The sequence below is a fragment of the Prosopis cineraria genome, unplaced genomic scaffold (assembly GCF_029017545.1).
Source record: "Prosopis cineraria cultivar Desert tree isolate PC_DT_omini unplaced genomic scaffold, ASM2901754v1 PC12, whole genome shotgun sequence".
NCBI lineage: Eukaryota > Viridiplantae > Streptophyta > Magnoliopsida > Fabales > Fabaceae > Prosopis > Prosopis cineraria.
Window position 1 is genome coordinate 2466354 of NW_026555343.1, and position 6054 is coordinate 2472407.

Consider the following 6054-nt stretch of genomic DNA (forward strand, 5'->3'; position numbering starts at 1 on the left):
GAGAAAAAAAAGAGAAGAAAGTTTAATTTTATTTTTATTAAATTTTACACCTTTTTTTATAATTTTTCTTAGTCCTTTTTTTATAATTTTTCTCAATACTTTTTGATAGCTTTTCTGTAACAAATACAGCTTAACTAAAAAGTTGATTTTAACCCATTTAATCGATTATCTCCTTTTGTTATTGTTTGGATAATTTGCCTTTAAAAATTGAGTTACTCCCAAAAAATCAATTCCTATGACAAACCAAATAGGCACTAAGTGTGTGTTTGATTTTTAGTTTATCAAAAGTCAATTTAATAAAAGTTTATTTGATAAAAGTCAATTTGGTGAAAGTTCATTTGTTATAACCAAATTTGTGTTTGAATACTTTTTTTTCAAAAGTTAGTTTAGCAAACTAAAAATTATTTGGATTAATAAAAAATTTGTGCTTTTGAATATGCAGTGATCAAAAAGGACATTGATTTATCATAATTTATAATTTTTATTATACAAATATTATATATTACAAATGTTTAAAAAATGTCTAAAAAATTTCCAATAACATAAAATTTAAGATGTTAAATAATAAGAATAAAAAATATATAATTTAATATTAAAAAAATGTAATAAATAATTTAACATTCATTAATATTGAATAGTTACATTATTAACGGTTCGATCTATAATATATAATTTGATCTTTAAACTATTAATTTGAAAAAAAGTAAAACTTACGGATATTAATTTGAAATCAGGGTAAGCTATAGGACTTACAATACTATTCTTGCACAAACTTTATAATAATTTTGCTCTCTTCTTCGAGCAAAGAATATCTTTTTGGTGAAGGAGCAAAATTTGGTTACAAGAATAAAAGAAAATCAAGATGATGGAGGAGAGGTGGCGGTGATGAAGCTCAAGAGGCCAACAAAGCAAGAAACCAAACTCGAGAAGGAAGAGGGACCCAAGTTTAATTTGTGACAAGATGACTGTGGAGACGCAGAGGAGAGACGGTAGAGAGAAGGAGGTGCAAGGTGAGAGAGCTCGAGTAGAAGAGATGGGAGCAACAATAAACACAGGCCTTGAGTGCGCATGATAAGAATGAAAATAATGGAGGATATTATGGTCAAATGTAAAAGTAGGTACTAGTTTGCTAATCACATTCACATTTGAAAAGCTACCCAATGGGGCTTTAAAAAATTCATGTTTCACCCCATTCCAAAAATCCTTTTCAGAAGTCCTTTTAATTTGATAAATTGATCCCAAATAATATTTCATATCTCAAAAGTAAAAAAATACTTTTGGAATGTGAAATGTGAAGTTTCCAAACATATCCTAAATATTTTAATACTTTTCAATGGAGAGCGTGGAACTCATGCATGGATGGTGCAATGGGGGCACATAGATTTTCTGCCTGGAAGCAGCAGCAGCAGCAAGAAGTAGAGACATTATCATTCATCAAATTGGGACGGAGCTGCTGCTTTGAATGTTATTCTTTTCTTTTTTTTTTTTGCATTTGATCTCATCTCCTTTTTGGTCGTATGGCGTGATTATTCTAAATGGTGTTCCCAATTGCTATCCTTTCAAATTTTCGAATAATGCAGCTTAAATTCCATCGTCGAGGGTATGAATTAGTCCAAATGTTATTTAACTTGGATACTCTAGATTTAGTTTTATACTATTATTATTTTTTATTTTAATATATGTGCAATTTAAAATAAAGATAATATTTTAATAGTTATCACTATAAAATTATATCATGTGCCTTGTAAAAGGAGGGAGACCCCAAGGTCCGTCTTATTACCCAATCTATTAACAAAGTTTTAACTTTGAGAGTACGAAAGAAAGTTTAAAAATATAAATAAAATCATTAGAAATGTGAATGACCATCCAAAAATAAGGAGGAGCAAAAGAGAATTTAAAACAAAGAAAAGCATTAATAAAAAAAATTCAATCAAGAGAATTTATTTCGGCGCGCTCGCCACGACGAATGACACGAGACATATGTCTTGCAAATGTACCTCTAGACACAGCCTAAGTGCCATGGTTTCACTCGCTGTGGTACATAATGCTGTCCCTTGTGGTGAACAGTGTCTTGAATGACAGCATATTTGCTATCATGGCAACATTTAGAGGTGAACTTTTGAAGCATGTCACCGTTCTATTTGATGTTTAATTAGAGTTACTCAAACACTCATATAAAATTTAATTAGTTATCTATTTAATAATATTAGTTTCACTTCAAAATAAAATTCATTTAAAAACCAGACATCTAATTGTGAAATGATCACTTTTTTAAAAGAACAAGAACGTGCAATTCAAGTGTCTCAAATTTTCATTTAAAATTATAGGTGTACTTTATTGACTAATACAAGAATTTCATACCATATACCAATCAATTCAAGATCAGATCTGAATTCTCAGCACCGCCGTGGCCGAAAATCAACAAGCTTTTTGGAAGAGTCGGAACTAACAAGCCCGCCTTTGGCGAGAGAAGACTATTTATTTATTTTTTATTTTTAAATTGACTAATTCATATTCCTCCAGAAGAAGGTGGAAGGATAGATGATAATGACCTAAAAGACAAAAGCCATCGGATTGATAGGCCGCGTTCATGCGTTTATATTTATTTACTATTTTGTGTGAGCATTGTTGCATGGCCAGCATTATGTGCTAAAGTAGATATTATCATTATCAAATAGAGAAATAAAAACAACTTTTTTTAATTTATCTCAACCATTTTATTTCTATTATAAAATTTTTTCAATTATTTTATTGAAAGTAAAAAAAATAATTAAATTTGTTTGAAAATATATTAAATTTTTAATTTTATTTCTATTTTAATAAAAAAATTTAAATTTATATTATATTTTTTTTCATAGTTAATAAGTTTAAATAGGGATAATATTAAAAAAAATATAAGTTTTGCACATTAAGCACGAAAAAATTCATTTAAAGTGCCATGTATACACACACACTACTTGCCCTAGTCAATGTGATAATTGTATTTTGAAGTTTTAAACGTCCTCAACTAGTGATTAGGAAGATTTTATGTTTTATATTCATCATTCAATTTTATCAATTATTAAGCGAGAAATATATCCAAGCTAATGTATACCATGATACATCTAACACATTAGTATACCAACCGTTCTTTTTTATTTTTTGGCCTAGTTTACCAGGTTACCACCTATTGATATACAAAAGATAATCAAAATTATTATTATTTCCTCTGTTTTCATATGTGACTCGTTAACGTAATGAAATGAAATTTGATGGTTGATACCCACTACAATTGACCTAGAATAGTTTCTTACTTCCTTATCGTACATGTTAACCCAACCCTCTCATTTTTCTTCGCATATATGCATTTCCATATTATACCCTTCACATTCATTTTTATTTTTTTGTTTATTCCTGTAATCTTCTTTATTGAAAAAAGATTATTTCTTTTTTCATTTTTTTATTTCCAAGTAAGATTAATTATAGGACTAAATATATTTACCTTTTAACTATGCGTTTAGAAACATCTGATATCATAAACTTATATGTAGTGCATTTTTCTCTATAAATATCTGAAAATGATGCATTGAATACCTTATCATTAAAAAATTAACTTTAACCATTACTTAATTCAAAAAACTACATAAAAATCTTCAAAAATAAAGAAAAAGACTCAAAAAATTACAAATAAGTACTTTATAAAAAAATTAATGTTAATTAAATCCTTATAATAGTGTAAGAATTTACAAGTCTTCCTTAAAAAAAACACATTCATTTAAACATTTACCTTTTCAAATGTTAAGGGGGAAAATTGCGCAACATGAAAATTCAGGATATCAACATTCTTGAGCAAATATAAAGTTGAGTAATAAAATGAACTGTAACCCTTAATTCAATCCTAATGCACGTTCAAAAGGTTGAGTATTCAAAAGACAGCTTATTTAATAAAATTAAGACAGCATTAAATATTATTATACAAATTTTCCCTCTTCATGCCACTCCACAATTCAGATAGGGGGAATTTATTTTTTTGGTCATATAGAGAGAGGGGGGATTGGGTGAGATAAAATTGTAATAAACACACAATTTAATGAAAATATTTTTAGAAAGTTTTTATAATTTTGTAAAAAAATTAAGAATTTCAAGTAAATTTAAAAATTTTTTTCACTCCTTGTATATAAAAAAAGAATCCAATTCATTAATTATGAGGCAAAAAAATTCATTATTCAAGCATTAAGCATTTACGTTGCCGGTCAATAAAAACATTTGACATTGGTGATGTAATCTCTTGCATCATTTATTCCCTATTAAGATATTGACCTTTAATCTTAAAAAACACTTCATTGACCGAATCATCTCCTAAACTTTGGCTGTATAATTTTTTTTTTTTTTTGGGCCAGAACTTTGGCTATAGAAGTTATGAGAACCTGAACCACAAACTCAGGAACCATAATTAAAACCCATAATCCCCAGATCTGAGAAAAAAGCAAGCACATACATGGCTTCATCAAACCAACAAGTGAAGCTTTTCGGAATCGTAGGAAGCCCATTCGTGACGAGAGCAGAGATTGCTCTGAAACTCAAGGGAGTGGAATACGAGTACGTTCACGAATCACTGACCAACAAAAGTGATCTTCTTCTCAAGTACAATCCGATTCACAAGAAGGTCCCTGTTCTTCTTCACGACGAGAAGCCCGTCTGCGAGTCGCTTGTGGTCGTTGAATACGTCGATGAGGCTTGGTCTGGCTACCCAATCTTGCCCTCTGATCCTTATCACAGAGCCCTGGCTCGTTTCTGGTCCAGGTTTATCGATGACAAGGTGATTCAACATTTCAAGCTAATTCTTGTCTTTTCTCTGTAGGAATTTGAACGATCAGTCGTTAAACAAGTGTTGTATTGCTTGATTTTAGGTGTTGTCTGCAGCATTTACAGTAACCATGAACCCGAACGAGAAGGAAAGGAAAAATGGTGCTGCAGAATTAAGAGAGGGTCTGAAGACTCTGGAGAACGAGCTGAAAGGGAAGTTCTTCAACGGAGATTCGATCGGATTCGTGGACATCGCTGCTCTGTTCGTCGCTTTCTGGCTGCCGATAATTCAAGAAGCCGGCGGGCTTGATCTGTACAGCGGTGAGAAATATCCAAAGCTGGACAAGTGGGGTCAAGAGATTTTGAATGACCCTGTCGTGAAAGGAGTTTTGCCTCCGAGAGAAAATCTCCTCGCCATCTTCAAAACTCGCTTGCAGAGCATCTATGCTTCGAAGTAGATGATCACAGAAATTACCAGTAATCCATGTTTGAGTTGGTAAATTATCAAGTGCTGTGATTAGGATTGGAAATAAGAAATGTGTAACTAGGGTTTTCCCTTGCAAGAGAACCTGACGTGACCATCCCTTTGTTTTGGATCATCATATCGCAAATCGAGTTTTATTGAATGTTGTCCTTTAATTTTTCTTTTAAGAAAATATAATCGTTGGTCCAATAATTTTATCAGCAATATAAGAATTTAAATAACAAAGATCACCTAATTATTTTAAAACTTTAGAAATTGAAAATACAAAAAAATTATAGTAATTAAAAGCAAAATTCAAGCGATTGTGTTTTCTTTCTTTCTTGATTATTATTATTATTATTATTATTATTACTATTATTATTATTATTCTTATTATTATTTTGTGCGCGTGGGGTTTTGAAAAGGTTCGTAAATGGACCACTTTGCACTTTCACTGAAAAGACAAAAGGGTACTCTGTTTAATTTTTGGAATTACAACACCACAACCCACGATCATAATTGTGCAAGTAAAAAAAAAAAAAAAGAGTCAGGTCTGATAATGAAAGATTGGTAGAATGATTGGAAAATTTTGAAAGAATGAATTAATGATATTTATATTTTGGATAAAATTTTTTATAAAATGAATTATAAATAGTAATTTAAATAATTATAAAAATTATCATTGTTGTTTAAATGCTTCAAACTTTTGAATTTACAATTATTAGGTCAATATTTTTTATGTATTTTTAAAACAATTATTAAAAATTTAACTATAATTAATTTAATATTTTGGAACGAATGAGTCA

At 29.8% G+C, this 6054-nt stretch overlaps 1 pseudogene; it reads left to right on the forward strand.

Moving 5' to 3' along the window:
• Window positions 1-4397: 4397 nt before the first annotated feature.
• Window positions 4398-5411, forward strand: LOC129288167 (probable glutathione S-transferase; annotated as a pseudogene).
• The last annotated feature ends 643 nt before the right edge of the window (window positions 5412-6054 follow it).